This window comes from Mizuhopecten yessoensis, unplaced genomic scaffold (assembly GCF_002113885.1).
Source record: "Mizuhopecten yessoensis strain PY_sf001 unplaced genomic scaffold, ASM211388v2 scaffold25, whole genome shotgun sequence".
In the NCBI taxonomy this organism is placed as follows: Eukaryota; Metazoa; Mollusca; class Bivalvia; order Pectinida; family Pectinidae; genus Mizuhopecten; species Mizuhopecten yessoensis.
The window spans coordinates 271,175-293,208 of record NW_018403340.1 but is presented as its reverse complement, the minus strand read 5'-3'; the positions used below and the strand labels follow the sequence as shown (position 1 = coordinate 293,208).

Genomic DNA, 22,034 nt, shown 5'->3' with positions numbered 1-22,034 from the left:
ACCATTTTTACCACTATCTTACCTTAGAGCTCTTGAGCCACTTCTTCCCTAGCCAGTTTTGTAGTCTTTGACTTTTGGCCCACACAGAACTTTGCTGATATAATAATAATATCACATTTTAAGTAAAATATGTTTGAAAGCAAATTGTTGTATGAAAAACTAAAAAGATAACATGGAGAATTGAACATTTTACAATCATTTACCTAATTTAGGTTAATACAAGAAATTGTCAAACAGAGAAGGCGATATTCTCTGAAAGCCGAGCTGGCTAAGGGAAATATCACCTTCATATAGTTGACAAAGCCTGGTATTAGCTTAAAACAAATGATAATTGGTTTCTTACAGGACATTCATACTTTTTGGTCAAAAATAGCATGCATATGGGTCATGACATTCCCAGTTATAGTTAATACTAGTTGATACTGGATATCTAAAAAAATGGCAATTATCACAATGCATCAAATTGTTGAATATCAAAAATGCAACACAAAATTAACACTTTTGTATTAAAATTGACCAAAATCTCCTAACTATGAATTAAAACACTTCAGTCGTTTTGTTATTAATATGTAGGATAACTCATAGCAACTAGGGAACACTCTCTTTATATACCACCTGAATTAATAATACCTTCAAAATTGTTAAGGATGCAAGGAATTCCTCTTCAGACATGGCTTTAGCAATCCCTCTGAGTAGCTTCAGACCATCAGCTTTCTGAGTGGTCATCCCATTGTGAGAAGCACTCAGCCACCTATCCCAGCTCTGCTCACGATGGAAATCACAGAGGTATACAAAAGAATCTGTGGATAAAGAATAGGGAAAAAAATCAGAAACAATGTTTTCTATTGATGTTAAATTGCATTACTTAATAACATTTACAATTGTCATTTACCATGGGCACTATTTACATAATATGCAAAATGTTCCTAATGTTTGAAAGAACAAAACTAAATGGAAAACTAATTTTAAACTACTTTTTATATATATTTCACTTGGTATACAAACTTTTAACATATTATTCACAATTATAATATCATAATTACAGCAATCATATCTATATGACCATGCAGCCACTAGTCTAAATTGACAACTTAACAAGCATTTTCAAAAGTTTTAACAATTTATTTTTTTAATTTAGGTGATAATTACCAGGGAACACACTTTCCAAGGCATTAATCTCTTCCTCTGCATTGTCGCACATGAAAAATTGTGGTGACCAGTTTTTATTATACTGTTTCAGAATGTTGAGAGCCTCCTAAATTGAATCTCCATCCTCTGTCTCAGTAATGCAACCAATATTTGTTGGTACACAGAGAAAATACAGAGGAAGAGAATAGCGTGTGGTCCGATATGTGGCATCAAGACGGGATATTTCCTGGCCATATCTAAGGAGAAGTCTGGATTGCCACTCTGTCTGGTGGACATACAGGAACCTCTTCTCCTTGCCATACAGCTGCTTCACAACATCACGTCTCAGCAACACGTCGTCATCAACTTCTTCATCATCATCAAGGTTTTCAAGACCACCAATATCTAAAACAAAAGAAAATGAAAGATTCAATTTTTATATATATTTTTACCATCGTATGACAATGCTACCAAATTCAGCTATGAATGCCATCACCCAATTGTTGAGGTCATCATTATTATTACATCATAATGGTGACATTGGATACCGCTGACTCTCCCTGGAGGATGACTGTTCTATTCATTGAACAAGCATACATGATACATATATTAATTAGAACTATATATAATGACTTTAATGGACAGATTTTATTTCAAATTCTATGAGATCAAAATACTGCAATACTGCAAAAATGGTAAAGAAGTATTTAACTGCTTTGATATGGCATTCATAGCCAGTACGAATGCCAACTGGAAATTACAAATTCCATGAAGCGCTGTTGTTGAGTTTGTTATTTCCAGTTGGCATTCGTCTAAGTTTGCATTCATAGTCAAGGTTGGTCAAAAAGTATCTTATTTTAAAATCTTCTCACAGTGATCGATTGATTTTTAATTCAAATAATGTTTTTTTTTAAATGAATAACACGGATACCCACCAACATCACAGTCTTCAGGATCACCACTTCTGTCCTTAATTCTCAAGAAGAACCTGTCTGTGGTTTCACCTCTCCATTTTTGAACTAATTCTGCTACTATTTCCTGTCAAGAAAAACAATTAAATATTGGAATCAAAAAGAAACCATTGTGAAATATTTAAGTTCAGAAAACTAATAATAGCTGATGCAGAGTCAAACTTGTGTACAGAGACCAAGACACATAAGGGACCAGAAAATAATGGAGACTTGCGCTTGATGGAATACTTTTATTGGCTTGACGTTCCATTCCAAATACTCTTATACTCCTACTGAACTTTAGCATTCAATAAAACACCTGAAAGACAGTTTTATCATTAATTGACAATAAAGAAGTGCTGTTATGTTTTTTGAAAACTATTCAGGCTCCTGATTGTGGGACCAAAATCTAAAACACTGCTCTCTGGTCATGTGGGGAAGGTTGTCACTATAAATCTTACTTGGTCGCAATTGCTATTTCTCTGTGTTTTTTTTATAGCAAAGGCAATGTGGTTTTGTTAATCCCTTTTTGATGGCCAGAACCTCTTGTTGGTCTTTGGGGGAATCTCCTCGCCCTTAAAAAGAGACTCCTTCAGGTGAACCCCCAAAGGAATCCGCATTTGAGGACCACTTGATATATTATATTCCCACACCATGGTCCTCAAGTGATTTTTCAACCGGTCATCTAGGGGTTGAACCATACTGGCAGACTGTTACAAAGATAAGCGGAATAAGTAAGACAAGTGCTGATTTCTCACTTGCAGCAATGATTGAACAAAAGATCGGTTGTGATATATTTTAAGGCATTTCAGAACAGTAAGAAATTGAGGTCAAGGTTACAGTAACATAAATACATTGCAATGTCGATCACTTTCTGATAGGTGATGCAGGTATACTTTAGCTTTCATCAAAATATCTAATTATCTTTAACGGTATAAATGTTAGAGCCAGGACAACAGTTTGCTGAGGCAATGGATGATTTTACTGAATGATTGTACTGAAACATTGGTTTCTTGGGTCTTTGAGCTTTACCTTTGTCATCTCAACAAGTCAGGTGTTGATTATTACTAAGTTAAAGTGTCCCCAACATTAATAAGGGAAGCAGGTCAGCACAGTATATCTTAATTCTAATTAGTGGTCAACGAACAGCTAGTGAAGAAACAAGTCTTGATATTCAGTGAATTCACCAAATAAATCTTGAATAACCTGTTGATACCACCTGTTAAGACTTACTTCTCCACAAAGATGATCTTCATGCTCATTTTGCACGGGGAAGGAAACAAAGTACTGGTGTAACATGTTCAAGTTTGGCTGTGACTCAGATGCTAGAATCTGCTTCAATTTTTTGAAAATGAAATTTAATCAAATCAATATATATATATTGCATCTTGCGCAAGAATAGGTCCTCTACATCAGCGTTCCTTGTCCGCGATGCTCTCAGCTTAATTGCTGCCTTCGGCTGTCTTTAGCCGAGGGGACTATTGGTTTTATATAATAGCTATATTTTCAATTATAGTATATCAATTATATCCTCTTGTAATATGATGTATATGTCCATGTAACTGTTCTGTTTCACTGTGTCTTGAAAAAGGAGCGGATCGCTCCGAAAATTTGACAACCTAAACTTATCCACACTGTTGGAATTACTTCTTTGCCCCATATATATATACTTCAGTGAAAAAGAAGTGTACTCGAATACAATTGTACATAATTCAATACAAATGTAGACTTTTATTTCACCACTGAACAGTGCAAGAAATTACAAGCATTTTAAAATGTGAAAATCCTTCAACTTTGAGTTGTGAAATAGTTATAATCATTTATATATACCAGGAAGTATACTGGTATAAAAACATGTTTTCTTAATTCATGTATATCTAAATCACATTCCTGTTATCTTAAAGAATATTTTTAAATCTTAATATCCATGATATTATCCTTATAATCCCCAAATGATTTTGATTGATTTTTAATTTCTAGTCCATTCCATTCCTGCTAGAATTGGTAATATTAATTATTTTTGCTTTTGCATGACCCTGGGCATGACCCCATTGCTAGTCCCTGGGCCCCATTTACAGTTCCAGGTAACTTAAATGAATAAACTTAAAGCTCCCTCCCATAATAATATATATCCCTTCAACTTCAGTGCAGGGAAATGATAAATATGCAAATAATGTGTTTCAGTTACCCAACTTTCATGTAAAATATGAATGCAGCTAAATATTCAATTCCTACAGCCTAAATGCACTTAACAATTGCATACANGGGGGGGGGGGGGGGGGGGGGGCTTTTGCAGGACAATGAAATACCATGTGTTGGCATTTCTACTGAATTGTAACAGACATGGGTGGGCTTATTACCAGGCATGGGCTTATTGGCGGATGAATAACAACTTAAAAAATTACTTACCGTATAAAAAAATGACATCTACAGCCGGTGCTGCCATTTCGGCACTCACAGCTAGCATTCTACATTTCTAGCACTACCCAACCGCATACTCATTTACAACTGAGTAGACTGGAACAAGCGGAGTAAAGTATCTTGCTCATGTATTAGTAAACTCAATATTTCTCTTGGAATCTGCTTCAAACTTTGGGGGAAAAGTCCAGTTACCATATGCTCCTCTGTGTGATAAAATTCATTCGGAAAAGGAATTGAAATATAAGACATTAATAGCGATATGTACACATACAATATTCTTGATAAAAAATTGCCTGTAAAATATATTTTATTGTGAATTTTTTCTTGGACTTAAAATTAACCTAGAGAGGTCAAGTTATATCAAATGTAAAAATAAGCAGTTAATGTTCTGGGTATGATAAATTGTATTTCATTACAAATAATCTTTTGATTTGATTATATCTGGTAGATTGCAAGATTCTTTACCACCAGGTCTCAATTAACATATAAGAGTCTTTGAAAAATGGGACACAATCTAAACCAACTACTTGGAGTGGGTGAGGGGAGGTTAACTAATTTGATTGGTTTGGAGGAACACTGAACAGTTGTACATATACTTTACCNCCCCCCCCCAAATCAAACCAAACTAGAATTCTTCAACGAGGCTGTGTACGAAAATTAACATAAATCAAGATGAGTTTTAAAATCTCACTTTATATTTGAATATGTGGTGACTGATTATGACAATAATTCTGCGCTCTTACCGACTTTGGCATCATTACAGCTGCACCCTCACCATATAAATCCTCAGCAAACTACTTTCATTTGTCTCATTCATGTTGAAAATGACGTGCAACAGATTAACAAATGACAGTGATTCTCACCAATAAGAACTGTTTCTGACCCTTTTACTTTTTGGCCAACAAAAACCACTGGTCATTTGAATAATCAAACCCAGCAACTTCACAGACATTTTCTCGGGATTATTCCAGCCATTTTAGTATATAGTAATGTGTGCTTCCTAATACCAATCTTTTAAAATATATGCGTCAATATAATAATTAATATTTAAATACATCAACTTAACTTATTGATAATATTTTATATTGGTGTCAATTACACTTGCGGTAGAAAAATACGAAACAGTTTGTGCGCAAAGCTAGTTTTCACAGCTGCCGTTTGCCTAGTCTCGTTCAACCAGACGCTTGATCACTTGTAATTCAATATTCGGCGTAGCTTGAGTCTGGTTGAACGAGACTAGCGTAGTTTGCGCAGGCAACAAGAGTCCGGTTGAACGAGACTACCGTTTGCCGGACTCTTGTAATTCGAATGTGGCACATTGCACCTCTGTAATTTTAATTCAGCATTTTTAGTTTCGTATTTTGTGTTCCGAACGGGAAAAAGTTTCCGAATGCGTTATGGTACTTGTGTGATGAATGTACATATCGAAATCCTACCTTCGCTGATTTAGCATATTATTCAGGTTAGATACGTTGATCTGTTGGCGTTAATCATTTGTGTTATGTCTCCGTAATTCGAACGCTTAGAAGACAGATAGTTTTCGAGGTACAATCAAAACGTACAGGTGATTATACCTCACTCACCGCTAGGTGCCGCTAGGATAGCAAGAGGGTATAAATAGGCAGAATCCAGCGACAATCGGCCCAGTTCTGTTTTTGATCTCGGCGTGTGTACAGCAGTGGCTATCGTAAGTACCTAATATATGTGAGACCGGCTTTGTGTTGGAAAGATAGAAGTGACTGAATAAGTCTTGCCTTGATCCACACACTGCATGGAAGATATATTAAATAAACGATTGAGTGCTGTAGCGAGATACCGTTAGACAGAAGGTGTCACGGGCATAGGCTGTGCAGTGCTAGTCGCGACCAGGCTAGTCGTGACTAGGTATAGTCGTTGGTGCTAGTCGTGACTAGGGGTAGTCGCGACCAGGCTAGTCGTGACTAGGAATAGTCGTTAGAGCTAGTCGTGACTAGGGATAGTCGTGGTCATTAGAGAGTGCTGTAGTTGTATACTAGTATAAGGCTGTCGTGATCGGCGGGACTAGGTCATATAGCTAGGTAACTGACTATAGGGCAACTATAGTGACTAGGGCTAGCCGCGACTAGGTAGTCGAGTTGTGTACTGCCTGGATTGTACGGTGTAGTGTGTTATATTGATACAGAGCAGATAGCTTTGGTAATAGTTCTATAGTCGTGCAGTAATTATTCTGTTCATATCATGTATTAAGCATCAGGTAATAGGTATGCTGGTTACAAGGTAGTAACACATATTTGTATATATTTGCAACTGTAGTATAGTTATAATTAAGCTTACAGCACAGGGATCCTTAGAAGTGACTAGGGTACGGACCCCGGAACGTTACACTTGACATGAAGCCTTGAAGGGTGGTTACTTGCTCCGATTACCTGCTGCAGTTCATCTATTGCGCTTTAAATGAAGAAAATTATGAGTCAAACAGGTAAAACTCTTAATGATTATGTATATTGAAGTGAAAGCATTTGGTAATTGAGAATATTCTCTTATTGTGCTGCATTTATTTGAAAACAAAAGTAGAACACTTTACATGTGTTTATCTGTAATACACTTACATTTATTATCTCAGATAGATACTTCACTTGTATTTACTATTACAGACATGAACCATAATAACATTAGCACTGTAGTGCTATTCTTACGACAAAACATGATCCTTGTTAAATTTTATATATGTTTTGTCGCAAGAATAGCACTACAACTAATGTTATTATGTTACATATGTATATGCGACGTTAAATAAAGCTTCTTGACTTTACTTGTATTTATAGTATCACAGACAGGTATTACACTTGTATTTAGTACCACAGACAGGTATTACGCTTGTATTTATTATCACAGACAGATATTACACTTGCATTTACTATCACAGACAGGTATTACACTTGCATTTACTATTACAGACAGGTTTCACACGTGCGTTCATCGTACTTTAACACACATCTACAGTAGGCAAGTTTACTTCGTTGTACTAAAATGCACCTAGCAATAAAACATGCTAATAGCAGTTACAAGAACGAATGGTTTATCACTGTAACTTACTTGTTTTACATTACTGTCATATTCTGTATACTATTTGTTTCTTTTTAAGAATAAAGTCCTGTACATGGTCTGGCGAGGTATATATGAGATATAAATCAATGGGTCTTGAGACATAATGAGTTATTAAATACTTCTTCACATTTAACTTGTCTTAAAGCCAATTGAAGTTAAATTTACCCTATCAATTCAACAGAACAGAACTTGTTTTAATATATAATTAGTATGGTTTTCATGATTTGTTACATAGTGTCTTGTGCAAGTGTCTTACTCATTGTGTGGCATTGTTAAGTAAGACAAATATATGTTATGTATAAATTACAACTTTAGAATAATACAAAATATAAACACATATATTTCAAACTGAAACTTTTGAAGAAAAAAAAAGAATTTGAAAGAAGGTATGCATCTGCACACATTTTCTGTCTTACTCATACATGTATGCCAACTGTAAAGTTTATAGAAAAATAAACCACAGACCCTTAAGTAGATTATTATGTAGTAGGACGATGGATAGTGATAAAGTTATTGCTGTCGCTGGGGCTCGAACCAACGAACTTTGGCTCTCCGGCCCAATGCTCTTCCGTTGACCTAAAAGGAAATTCCCTACAGCTGACACTTGTAAGGCAACCTTATCAATGCACATCTTTTACATTTATGTTTAGTCCAACTTCAGAATAATGTAAATATTACTCTGTATTACTCTTTAAGTGTGCAATGTATATATACACTGTTTAGTGTATACATATTACCTATCATAATAAACTTTGCAGACAACTACTCTTTACATACTTAAATATGTGTTCTATATATACATATACTCTGAAATCAACTTTTTACAAGAGGACTGATCATGAATAGTTCATATAAATTTATTTCAATTTAAAACCTGTGAAATACCATACCCTTGATATGAAGGGTATGGGTTCCCTAAAAGAAGTTGTTTGAAGTTTTGAAATATTTGACCCCTGTGACCTCAAATATAACTGAAGGTAATTTTTGTAAGCAAACCTTTTCAAGCTCCATCCAAGGGAGCTTAAACAGCCAAATATCATGATTTTAGGACTTTCATTTCTTCAGAAGTTATTTGATTTTTTTGACCTATTTGACATCTGTCACCTTGACAGTAAGTCAAGTTCACTTTTGTATTTCAACCAAATGTACTTTGAAAGATGCATCCTTAGACCTGGGAGTTTTAGATGTTATGCAAGAGGCCAAGAGGGCCTGTATCTCCTCATTAAAAAATATATTGAAGTTGAGACACCAGGCATAAACTCACATTGTACCTTCAGACCAGGTAAATAAATAAATAATGAGAGGTGTAGCTCCAACTTGCTACTGAGAAGCAATGCTAAAGATAGCTTTAATAGAACTATTGATGAAAGTATTTTGCAATGATTGCATTTAAAAAATGAAGGTTGGTGATACAAGCCTTTTGGATGACTTCTTTTCATTGACAGTATATATTATGTATCCTATATATCTTGACAAGAGAAGAAATAATTTTATTACTAAGATATTAAGTTATATAATGTGTAAATAAAGAGATAAGAGAACATGTATAAAAGTGTACTTAGTATGTACTGTACTTGTGTTAACATGTCCGTGATTGTATATACATGTGTAATACCTGTCTTTGATCATATGTACATGTGTAATACCTGTCTGTGATAGTGTGTGCATGTGTAATACATGTCTGTGATAGAGTGCACATGTGTAATAATTGTCTGTGATAGTGTGTACATATGTAATACTTGTCTGTGATAGTGTGCACATGTGTAATACCTTTCTGTGATAGTGTGTACATGTGTGATACTGATAGTAAGTATATGTGTTATAATTGTCTGTGATAGTAAGTATGTGTCTAATACCTGTGTGCGATACATGCATGTAGTATGTTTGTGTAACAAACTTTAGTGTGATAGTATATTCATGTGTTATACCTGTATGTGATAGTTTATATACATGTGTATAATTACTGTGGGTGATAGTATGTATGTGTATACTAACTGTGTATAATAGTATGTATCTGTATAATACTCGAAAGAGGGTGATGCAGAATATATAGATAGATAGATAGTATGTGTATAATAACTGTGTGTAATAGTATGTATGTGTGTAATACCTGTGTGTAATAGTATGTATCTGTATAATAACTGTAATAGTATGTTTGTGTACAATAACAGTGTGTTATAGTTTGTATGTGTATAATAACTGTGTGTAATAGTATGTATGTGTATAATACCTGTGTGTGATAGTATGTATGTGTATAATAACTGTGTGTAATAGTATGTATCTGTATAATAACTATAATAGTATGTATGTGTTATGGGAGGATTGGTCGAGTGGTTAACACTCCGGCCTTCCAAGCAGGCGGCCGGGGTTCGATCCCCGAATTCGCCGTACGCATGGAATATTTGAGAAAGTGTTTTTCTCCTGCCCACACAACTCCAACAACCCAGGTGGAGTATAAAATGGTCTTGGGTGGGTGTTGCGGTATCTGTGCTGTAGCATTCAAGTGATGTGGCACTACAAATGATACCGTTGGAAGCACGGTCCCACTACAAACAGAACACAATACATCCCCAGCACACACACAGGCATACACACATACGGAGATATAAGCCAGGTGGCATAGGACTAGTAGTTAGCGCCTGATAAGGCAACTCCTGCGAATTCCTCAATATTGAATTGAGTTATATATATTTGCTTATTGTATTGACTGTATAAAATTGAATATCTATGTACTGTAAAGCGCTTTAGAGTGGCTTATGTTAGCTAGATAGGGCGCTATATCAAATGTTGTATATTATTATTATTATGTATCTGTATAATAACTGTGTATGATAGTATGTATGTGTATAATAACTGTGTGTAATAGTATGTATGTGTATAATAACTGTGATAGTATGTATGTGTATAATAACTGTGATAGTATGTATGTGTATAATAATTGTGTGATAGTATTTATGTGTATAATAACTGTGTGTAATAGTATGTATGTGTATAATACCTGTGTGTGATAGTATGTATGTGTATAATAAAGGTGTGTAATAGTATGTATGTGTATAATAAAGGTGTGTAATAGTATGTATGAGTATAATAACTGTGTGTATTAGAATGTATGTGTATAATAACTGTGTATAATAGTATGTATGTGTATTATAACTGTGTGTAATAGTATGTATCTGTATAATAACTGTGTGATAATATGTATGTGTATAATACCTGTGTGGGATAGTATGTATGTGTATAATAACTGTGATAGTATGTATCTGTATAATAACTGTGTATGATAGTATGTATGTGTATAATAACTGTGTGGTAGTATGTATGTGTATAATAACTGTGTGTTATAGTATGTATCTGTATGATAACTGTGATAGTATGTATGTGTATAATAATTGTGTGATAGTATTTATGTGTATAATAACTGTGTGTAATAGTACGTATGTGTATAATTAAGGTGTGTAATAGTATGTATGTGTGTAATACCTGTGTGTAATAGTATGTATGTGTAACTGTGTATGATAGTATGTATGTGTATAATAACTGTGTGGTAGTATGTATGTGGGTAATAAGTGTGTGTAATAGTATGTATGTGTATAATAACTGTGTGTTAGTATGTATGTGTATAAACTGTGTGTAATAGTATGTATGTGTGTAATACCTGTGTGTAATAGTATGTATGTGTAAAATAAAGGTGTGTAATAGTATGTATGTGTATAATAACTTTGTGTAATAGTATGTATGAGTATAATAACTGTGTGTATTAGAATGTATGTGTATAATAACTGTGTATGATAATATGTATGTGTATAATAACTGTGTATGATAGTATGTATGTGTATAATAACTGTGATAGTATGTATGTGTATAATAACTGTGTGGTAGTATGTATGGGTATAATAACTGTGTGTAATAGTATGTATGTGTGTAATACCTGTGTGTAGTAGTATGTATGTGTATAATAAAGGTGTGTAAGAGTATGTATGTGTATAATAAAGGTGTGTAATAGTGTTATAGTTTGTATGTGTATAATAACTGTGTGTAATAGTACGTATGTGTATAATTAAGGTGTGTAATAGTATGTATGTGTGTAATACCTGTGTGTAATAGTATGTATGTGTATAATAACTGTGTGGTAGTATGTATGTGGGTAATAAGTGTGTGTAATAGTATGTATGTGTATAATAACTGTGATAGTATGTATGTGTATAAGAACTGTGTATGATAGTATGTATGTGTATAATAACTGTGTGATAGTATGTATGTGTATAATAACAGTGTGTTATAGTATGTATGTGTATAATAACTGTGTGATCGTATGTATGTGTATAATTCCTGTGTGTGATAGTATGTATGTGTATAATACCGGTGTGTGATAGTATGTATGTTATAGATTGTATGTGTATAATAACTGTGTGTAATAGTTTGTATGTGTATAATTAAGGTGTGTAATAGTATGTATGTGTGTAATACCTGTGTGTAGTAGTATGTATGTGTATAATAAAGGTGTGTAAGAGTATGTATGTGTATAATAAAGGTGTGTAATAGTGTGTATCTGTATAATAACTGTGATAGTATGTATGTGATTAATAACAGTTTGTTATAGTATGTATGTGTATAATAACTGTGTGGTAGTATGTATGTGTATAATAACTGTGTGTTAGTATGTATGTGTATAAACTGTGTGTAATAGTATGTATGTGTGTAATACCTGTGTGTAATTATAATAACTGTGTGTAATAGTATGTATGTGTAATAACTGTGTGTAATAGTATGTATCTGTATAATAACTGTGTGATAATATGTATGTGTATAATACCTGTGTGGGATAGTATGTATGTGTATAATAACTGTGAATGATAGAATGTATGCGTATAATAACTGTGTATGATAATATGTATGTGTATAATAACTGTGTATGATAATATGTATGTGTACAATAACTGTGTATGATAATATGTATGTGTACAATAACTGTGTATGATAATATGTATGTGTACAATAACTGTGTATGATAATATGTATGTGTACAATAACTGTGTATGATAATATGTATGTGTACAATAACTGTGTATGATAATATGTATGTGTATAATAACTGTGTATGATAGTATGTGTGTGTATAATACTTGTATGTGATGGTATATATATATGTGTAATATGTGAAATGTATGTTTACTCATTATAGATTTGGAATGTTATATGCTACTTTGATGGAAATGCACCTTATTTGATGGTATATCAGTGTTGTAGAGTTGATGTTATTGTGTTGAGAATTCAATGCCTTATTACAACTTTCAAGTTCTATGTACAATTTTGACATACATGCATTCACTATCAGTTTCATTTGGATTGAAATTTACCTATAGCTAGCATAGGTATCATAATAGTTGTATGTTTTTCACTCCTTGAAATCTAATCAAGTGTATTCCTATCTAAGCCTTAAGAGTGACATTTCAAAACTTTCATTTGATACAGATTTATAGCCATTATAGTTAGTAGTAAATGATTTAGAAGAATATTACAATCTATTTATTTAACTGCATATACATAGGTAGCAGTATACAGTAGAGGGTTGTGGCCATGGGTGATAATTTTGTTAAATGGCTAACCCCTGTATAATGATATGTAAAAACAAATATAAAAATAAAACTGTACTAAAATTGGTATAAGCATGAATAAGTGGGCTATGTGAGCTTCACATTTGTGAAAAAGAAAGAAGATTTCTTTGGTTCGAGAATAACATTTTTGCCATAATACGAAAGGGTGCGTACACATGAAAAGCTCGCTTTACAGGAGGTAAAATTTTGACAGCACACGACACAAAATTGCAAAGAATCAAGTTTTACAACTTTACTGGGACCCAGATAAATCTGCAACCAGGTAGGCAATCTTTAATTTCAGACAGAGCTTGGGAAAAAAATTCTTAGTTGCGGGGGTCAAATTTTGGGTTAAAAATAGCAATTTTTGGCATTTTTTGGTAATTTTTGATGTGGTAACCGTGGTTTTCACACAAGTGACATACATAGAAAAAAGAGGTTTATACACTTCTCAGTACTTTATATGTATTGTAAATGTAATGCAGTTTACAAATATATATACATGTATACATGTGTTGTGTAGGGTAAATCCGCTGTGTTTACATTTCCTCGACATGTGCCTTGTTTATCAGAGTCGGGCCATTTCTACTGTACACTGCTACCATAAACTAGAGCTGAATATGTACATGATTGTTCTGTCTGCTGTATATGAAACCAGATTTGTAGTTATTAAAATTCTGTAGCTGTGAGGGCACTGCCAACATTAGAATGATCTTTATAATAATGCATTGATCTACAAACTTCATAAATTAATTTCTATTATGTATCAAATCATTAAGCTAAAGTTATTGTGATGCTTGTATTTTGCAGGCTGGTGAATTTACAACACAGAGGAAAGTCACCACTGTGCATAGATGCTGTCTAAAGTGATTATGATGTCATCATTTGATGATTACTTCAATATTCACTCTTTCATTGTAAATGTAGCAAACCTTTTTTTACCAATAAATTATGTGACGTTAATCAGAAGTCTGTTCTTTTATCTATTGATATTCTATAGAATTATTTGGGACTATTTTCTCTCTTTTTATGCTCCCAAAAAAAGATGTTGGGGACATAACTCCTGACTTGCTGAAGAGAGCAATGGAATTTTAGTGATATACAAGTACATGTATGTGGGATGGTAAGGCAATGTGTTACATACCACTTTTTGGTCCTTATGCCTGAAGGTCAAGGTCACATGTCAAATTTTTTTTTCTGGGCAATTCTGATTTGATGAAGATAATTCAATATAAGTTATATATGTCAGATTCTGAGACAGTATATTATGTAGTACCACAATGGGGTCTGTATAGTCAAGGTAAAGGTCTAAATAAGTTCAAAGGTCAAATAATTCTGAACCACTATACCTCCAAAGGTAAGTGATATGTAGAAGGAAGACAAGCTTTGTTGCATACCTCTTGGGTAACCTCGGAAATAATAAAAGTGCCAGGCATGGTAAATTTCAGGTAAAGATACATGCATTATGCAACCTTTATTCCGGTCCCAAATGACTTATTTGGGGAGCATACAATCCATCGGTTTTAGTGAATTTCTTGTTTCTTTATATGGTAAAATAATCAAGTAATGATGGAGGAATATTTACCATACAGTATAAAGAAACAAAGGCTCAAGTGACAAAATCAAACTTAGTACATGTTAGAATCATCATTGGTGGAAGAGGTTATCAAATTGTAAATTTGGCATTCCTGCCCCATTCCCAGTTGAACAATGCTTCAGAAATCTTCTCCATATTCAGATGTATGAGAATCAACAGAAAAAATGTAAGAAAATGCTTCAAAAAGAATGATTTCATTTATTTTCATTGGATATTTTACAATAATTCAACAAGGCTATTGATACAAGTCAGGCCAGATTACCTGAGTGAGAACTTGAAGGTGTTTTGAATGGTGTACAGGTAAAATCTCACTTGCTTTGCATGCTTTTTTTCCAAACTTCAGTAAGCCTTGTTGGCTTTGTGCTTAGTTATGATTTATGCAGTGGAAATATATGGCATTATTCTGGATATTTTGCACCTTTTCTTACAATGTTCTCGATAATAAGAGCGAAGCCCTCGGGTGCCGGAGGCACACGAGCGGATCTCTTTACCGGTAACATGTGCGTGTAAATAGATCTGATCTAACCAAACTGATTCCATCACTGAATCGTACAGCTACAGCCTAGAAACTTTTCGTACATCCGGTCCATGGAGCCCGTAAATATGCCTAATCAAATAATAGAGCGAAATGTAACGTAGCAGGAAAATTATGTATTCGAAACAACGAATTAAAAAATAATATTGACCATATTCAATGCACTGGGCGTGTTTATTTCCACGATTCCTTTCTTTTTGTATCGAAAAGAGAAATGATTGGCATGATCATCAAAAAGCATGAATGTCAAGCAAATGGCGTCGAAGAGTGCTTAAGAATGTGATTAGATGACAAACTGTATTAAATTAGCTTATATTTTGTAAAGAAATAGATAATTTGATACTGACAACTTTCTAAACATCTAAATATTGATAATCGATCGTGACACACAAGGGTCATTTCCACTAGGACGGAAATACCCGAGCATGTATAAAGCAGGGTCAACGACGAGGTCGCTTGGTTCTCATTGGATATGAAAAGGTCAGGTCATTGACGAGGTATAATTTCACGGGTCGTCTGCTCCAGTTACAAAGAATTGAGACCGACAGATTTCCAAGGGAAAACGTTGGGTGTTTCAAAGGGTCAAATTGCAGATTTTTCAGTATCACTACTCTTGTTTTTTTCTCTGCATTTATTGTAGAACGTCAACTTTATATAATTTTTCTAAATTCTTCCATTTGGGAGTCGTTTCTGTTGATATTTGATCCAAATTTGTGATATAACCTTTAGATTTTCCAACTAAAACTGGACTTTCAATGCCTAGATCTGCTTGTACAATAGATTGAATCTAGTTTCATCTAATGCAACAAAATTAACAAGTACTTGAAAAAGACAAGCATTATCTGTACAATTTTGTACAGTAAAATATCTTATTTAATACTTAGATAAATATAAACTTTAAACGCTACGATGGTGTCCATCCAGAAACTTCACTTGCAAACAAATATTTTTGGCTGATATATGCCAATCTAACTCTAGGTATCCACAAAACATTATGACAACAGCGACGATGAAAAGGAGGAATCTCCCGCTGTAGATACCAGGAATTTCTAAGTTATATAATCAGTACAAACATTAAATTTCATCAGTTCACATGGATTATCAAAATTATCAAAAAGGAAATCTAAAATCTTCATTTTATACGATGGGAGACGTGACAGTTTCTAACCTGCTATGTCTAACATGCTAAACACATTTAAATTAAAAACAGATAATCCTTCATGGATTGGCATATCAGCTCAAACCATTTGTTTAAACATTATGCCTAACGTTACAACTCTCATTATCATGTTTACTATATGATTTTTTCAAATGGCATTTGTTTCTTTTGGATCAAAATATTAATATATAATATTATGTACAAATGTACAGTACGTGCTTCGCTCTCTCCAGGCCATGCCTGAGTCATATTAGTGGATACACGGATATTTCAGGAATGACTGTATAGGTAAGTTTTTTTCCATTAATTTCATTATTCATTGAAATGTATAATGGCGTTGACATAACGTCCGGAAACGAAGATGGTAATTTTAAAGTCCTGTGTTTGACCACTCTTGAATTACAAGTGATCAAGCGTCTGGTTGAACGAGACTATATAAACGGGAGCTGTGCACGGTCAATCGGGAACCGTCGGCACTTTCCGTTAACAAGAATTCTCGTTTACGGAAAGTGCCGACGGTTCCCGATTGGTGCACGGTAAAGCATTAAATCGGATACCTCAGTTTCGTATTTCTTAATCGGAAATTGAAGTATGTGAAATTGAAAGTAGGAGTTTAAGATAACGTCAAGCTGGCCCGCGATAGTGGCCCGCTATAAGCTTTATCGTTTAGTAATTAACGGATGTTGTCAGTCTAAGAAACATAAATTTGCAGGTAGCTCTAGGTAATTTTGGAACGATTCAATTCAATAATACTGCAAACAAAGAAACAAATCTCATATAGGTTTAAAGCACATACGATTTTTTTGTTTAATTGCAATAACAGCGCTTTTACATTACAGTTGTAAAACGTTCATTATTAGCTCACCAGGTTCGGTTTCGGGATTTTGAATAATATAATTATATGATGTTAATTGTAATAATTTTGATTGATAAAATATGCATATACACATCAGTAAATAAAAGCAACACCTTTTATATGGTGTTAAATTGTTTATACACATTCGAAACCATTACAAGGGTTAAAAATGTGTATAAACACTGGATAAAAAGTGGAGCATTCATCTATAGTCGAGTTCAGATCGAGGGTCTCTACCAGAATTTATTTTAAGGAATCAACAAAATCTTCATCAGCAGTAGATGTATTTTAGGAGTATTAAACGGTCCATGTAGGTCCATGTAGGTCCATGTAGGTCCAGTTAATGTTAAAGCAAGGGGGAAAAGTCCAGTCTAGGTCCATGCTATAGAATTGGTCCAGTGTAGGTCCATGCTAATGTTAAAGCAAGGGGGGAAAAGTCCGGTATAGTGATAATGTTAAAGCAAGGGAAGGGGGGAAGGTCCATGCTATAGAATTGGTCCAGTGTAGGTCCATGCTAATGTTAAAGCAAGGAGGAAAGGCCAGTATAGGGATAATGTTAAAGCAAGGGAAGGGGGGAAGGTCCATGCTATAGAATTGGTCCAGTATAGGTCCATGTAATAAACCGTCCATGTGAAGGTCGAGTTTGTGTCAAACCAGTGCGCGACCTACATTATAACCGCTTGATACGTAGCAAGTTACTCTCACAGCCTGGTCAGCTTTGTAACCATACGCAGCATTTTAACTTTAAAAAAAAAAAATACCCGCTACGGATTTTTTTATGAAGGTGTAGTTGATTACGTCACTTGTTACAAGTGTGGAGAAACATTTAAATATTGGGAGCATAAAAACTTTACAGTGGAATCTAATGACAAACACTGTGTTTAACCATATTCATCAAATTCAAGTATAAATGTTAAGCAGATATGGAGTCATCAGAAGATGTCGCCAGAATGGACAACTTATTAAAACTGACGTTTGCAAATCGTATCCAGGAAATAATGAGTGAAAGACAATGTAACATTGAAAATGCCTTTATTCATGTAGATGACATCAGAGTGATTCGTGACTTTATTCGAGAGACTGTTCGTTTTAAAGTCCAGAGAAGTGCCAGAAACGCTTTCATATCACAACTGTGTAATGCTGAATGGTGAGTTAACGAACTCAAAAAAGAGACATGGCGAAGTAGAATATCAGAAATGGTGATGTCCATGAATCGTGTAGAAGACTGGTTTCATAAAACATTGTAATTATACTTTGCAATAAAAGCCTGCATATGAGTATTGTGTCCCATTGAATATGTTGACCGAGGAAGAGAAGCGACTCGTAGACGAAGTATATTACGATTTCGATAACGGAGGTGCATTTCTGAGTCCCACTAAAGTCCATCAAGTACTACAATCTCGTGGGATCACTTCACCTGGTCTGTATAAGATTAGAAGATATATACAGAGTCTGGACGAGTATAGCCTACAAAAACGTTAATTTGAAGGGTGGCCGTCTAAATATAACCAGTGGATAGCAGAGAATGACATCAGAGACGTAACCAAAGCCAAAGATGTCACACTACGTGATCATTTACAGCGACGGAAGTGAGAAATACTTTCCAAAAAACAAACCTTACCATTTTGGCATCCATTTCCAAACACCGCTTAATCTACACGGAACTTGGAAGGTAGCGTTGATGGACATAACGTTAAGTACAACTGGAACAAAGACGAGACAGAACTTATATCTACACAGTGACGTATGTGACGAAAGCATTGTTGATGGTGAAAAAGAAACTCTTATTCGTCCCATCAGAGCAGTCAAGATAGCCAACTGGTCCCAATCGTTCGACGTTCCATACTACGTACCTGTGAAAAAGTCGGAAGTGAGAGACAAAGAAATGTATATAAAGACGGGAAAAGGTGATCAGGCTTCATTCTTAAAAGATCAAGCAACGATTACGCTTCATTTTAAGCAATATCCTTTACTATCATGAATGTTACAAAGATGTACGTTCCCAACGTGGGGAAATGGATTAAATATTATCAGGAGGTGGCACATGGAAAGGAAAATGCTTATATGGAAAACACAAAACGTAACGTGAAGCAATTCGGCGGAGGATTGTCATATAATTCAAACGAATTCATGATTCCAATAGACAAAACCGATAGAGAGGGAGAAAAATCTTTACCTACGCGAAAGGTTCGCGTAAACATGGTCTCTCCAGCTCAACAAGTCGTGGAACAAGCCAAGTCCGAGATTAAAAGGAAACGAATCCCACATCACCGTCAGTCTACCAGAAAACGTCGGCGCGTATACACTTCACGGACACACCTGAAGAAATCTAAAACAACTAAATCATCACGGAAGGCGAGTAAAGTGAAAAGGAAAACAGGTAAAGCAAAACGGAAGAATTCTTCAGAGAAGCACAACCGTCAGAATTAGCCATTTTTGACTTTCCACCTACACAGACGGTAGTGGAAAACATTTACTATCAAGACGTGTTACCGATATCACAGATTACGAGCGATTCCGTCGTAGAATTCGTCGTTAGTGGACAGAACGGATTAGAATTGAACGATTTCCGGAACACTTTGATATATGCTAAGGTAAAAATCACCAAAGCAGACGGAAGCGTTACCGCTCTTACTGAAGACGTGGGACCCGTCAATTTGTTTTTACCTTCTTTATTTTCACAAGTGGACGTCACTCTACAGGGGAAGACTATCGTGTCTACGACCAGCCATTACCCTTACAAGGCCTACATACAGAGTCTCCTGAAATATGGTAAAGAAGCAAAGACGACCCAATTGACTACTCAGATGAGGATTCGGGACGATGAGGGAGACATGGACGAACATAGTCCTAGAACCGGCTCAAACAGAGCGTTGCTAGAAAGGGCACAAATGTTTGAAGGTGGGAAAGTGGTAGTCCTGGTCGGCCCGCTCTATCACTATTTGTTTAAGATGAACAGGTATCTATTGAATCAAGTCAACGTCAATGTCAAATTGTATCGATCTAAACCAAGTTTTTGTCTCTTGTCCGGTACCACATCTGCCGATTACAAAGTAGTATTCGAAGACATTCGACTGCGCGTGAGCAAAGTCAAGGTCAACCCAGACGTCATCTATGCACAAAGTCAAGCTCTCGATATGACCAATGCCAAATATCCCTTTACACAGACTATTGTCAAGCAGATGACCAACCCTACCGGAACGACAAACTTTACATACGATAATATATTTCAAGGCATGAGACCAAATCTGGAGGTTGTTGGATTTGTGAACGCCACCGCTACCACCGGTGACTACGAACAGAACCCCTGGTTTTTCCAACCCTATGACGTCACATCTATAGGACTCTACGTAGACGGAATACCGGTGGGTGGCAACCCTTTAAAACTGAAGTACGGTGCGACCGGTGGTCAGACTACCATTTCCGTTCTGAGGAACATGTTACAATCGACGTGGAAATGGTTCAACGATGCCGGTTCTGACATAGAAAGGGATGAAATTGCAAAAGGATATGCGCTCTACACTTTCGAATTAGAACCTACCTTCCAAACCAATCAATATCGGACCTTGCTTAAACAAGGAAACTCCAGGCTTGAGGTCATCTTTGGGACGGCACTGGCAGCGACGGTCGGTGTCTTGGGTCATTTACTGTGAATATCCTAGCTACTTTGAAATCAACGCTGCTAGAGATATAGTGTTACCATGAACACTTTACAGTTACGTTGCGTCATAGACTGTGATTCTGTAATGAGAAAAAGAGTCAAAGGGGTTTACGCTCGTGACGAGGTACCGGACGAAATACGAACATTTCCATCCGGTTACATCGTCAATACGGACAATAGTGATAGTCCGGGAAGACACTGGGTAGCATTCTATTGCGAATCTAAAGACGAGAAGGAATTCTTTGACAGTTATGGACATTCACCTACTCATTTTTCCTTTGACGCGAACAGCTACAATAAAAGGCGATTGCAGAGTAAAACGTCAAGAGTGTGTGGTCAATATTGCTTGTATTACCTGTTGAATCGTTGCAGGGGAGTAGCGATGAGTTCTATCGTAAAACAATTTGGAAATAATTTGGAAGAAAATGACAATTACGTGTACGAATACACGTATAGAATGTATAGAAACATTCTGTAAACATAAAAAATGTATTTTATGAAATTAAATGTAAATAGTAAAGATTTGTATTTATGAAATTAAATATAAATAGTAAAGTTTTGTATTTGTGTCTTCATTTTACAATTTAACATGACGTGGTATACTAGAGAGAGTTTCATCAAGTTTCACTCTCCATGTAGAATCATGGTGTGTGGTGCGTCCGGCTCAGGAAAAACATTTCTGACCAAAAAGATCTTGGAAAACACTGGGGGTATGTTTAGCGAACCCCCCAAAAAGGTCATTCTGTGTTACGGCACGTGGCAGCCCACGTTTGACGTATGAAGGCAGAGCTTTAGAGAAATCACGTTCCATCAAGGTTTACCGAACGAAGATCAGTTTAACGAATGGGGAGATATAGAAGGTCATTAGTTATTGGTGATTGACGACTGTATGGCAGAGGGAGTGGACCGTCCACATCTGATGAAGATGTTTTGCGTGAAATCTCACCATCAGAACTTTACAGTCATGTTTTTAGTACAGAACGTATTTCAGAAAGGAAAAGTCATGCGAACTTTGAGTCTGAATACACAATATTTCATATTTTTTT

At 35.2% G+C, this 22,034-nt stretch overlaps 2 long non-coding RNA genes across 2 annotated transcripts; one reads left to right on the top strand and one right to left on the bottom strand.

The window, feature by feature from the left end:
* Positions 1-1,274: 1,274 nt before the first annotated feature.
* LOC110449758 lies at positions 1,275-2,572 on the bottom strand. Its single transcript, XR_002462924.1, has 3 exons — positions 2,540-2,572; positions 2,064-2,166; positions 1,275-1,533 (listed from the first exon to the last, which is right to left on the bottom strand). It is a non-coding gene; the product is annotated as an uncharacterized LOC110449758 (long non-coding RNA).
* Positions 2,573-6,150: 3,578 nt separating this feature from the next.
* On the top strand, positions 6,151-14,125 carry LOC110449255. Its single transcript, XR_002462856.1, has 3 exons — positions 6,151-6,186; positions 6,808-6,957; positions 13,991-14,125. It is a non-coding gene; the product is annotated as an uncharacterized LOC110449255 (long non-coding RNA).
* The last annotated feature ends 7,909 nt before the right edge of the window (positions 14,126-22,034 follow it).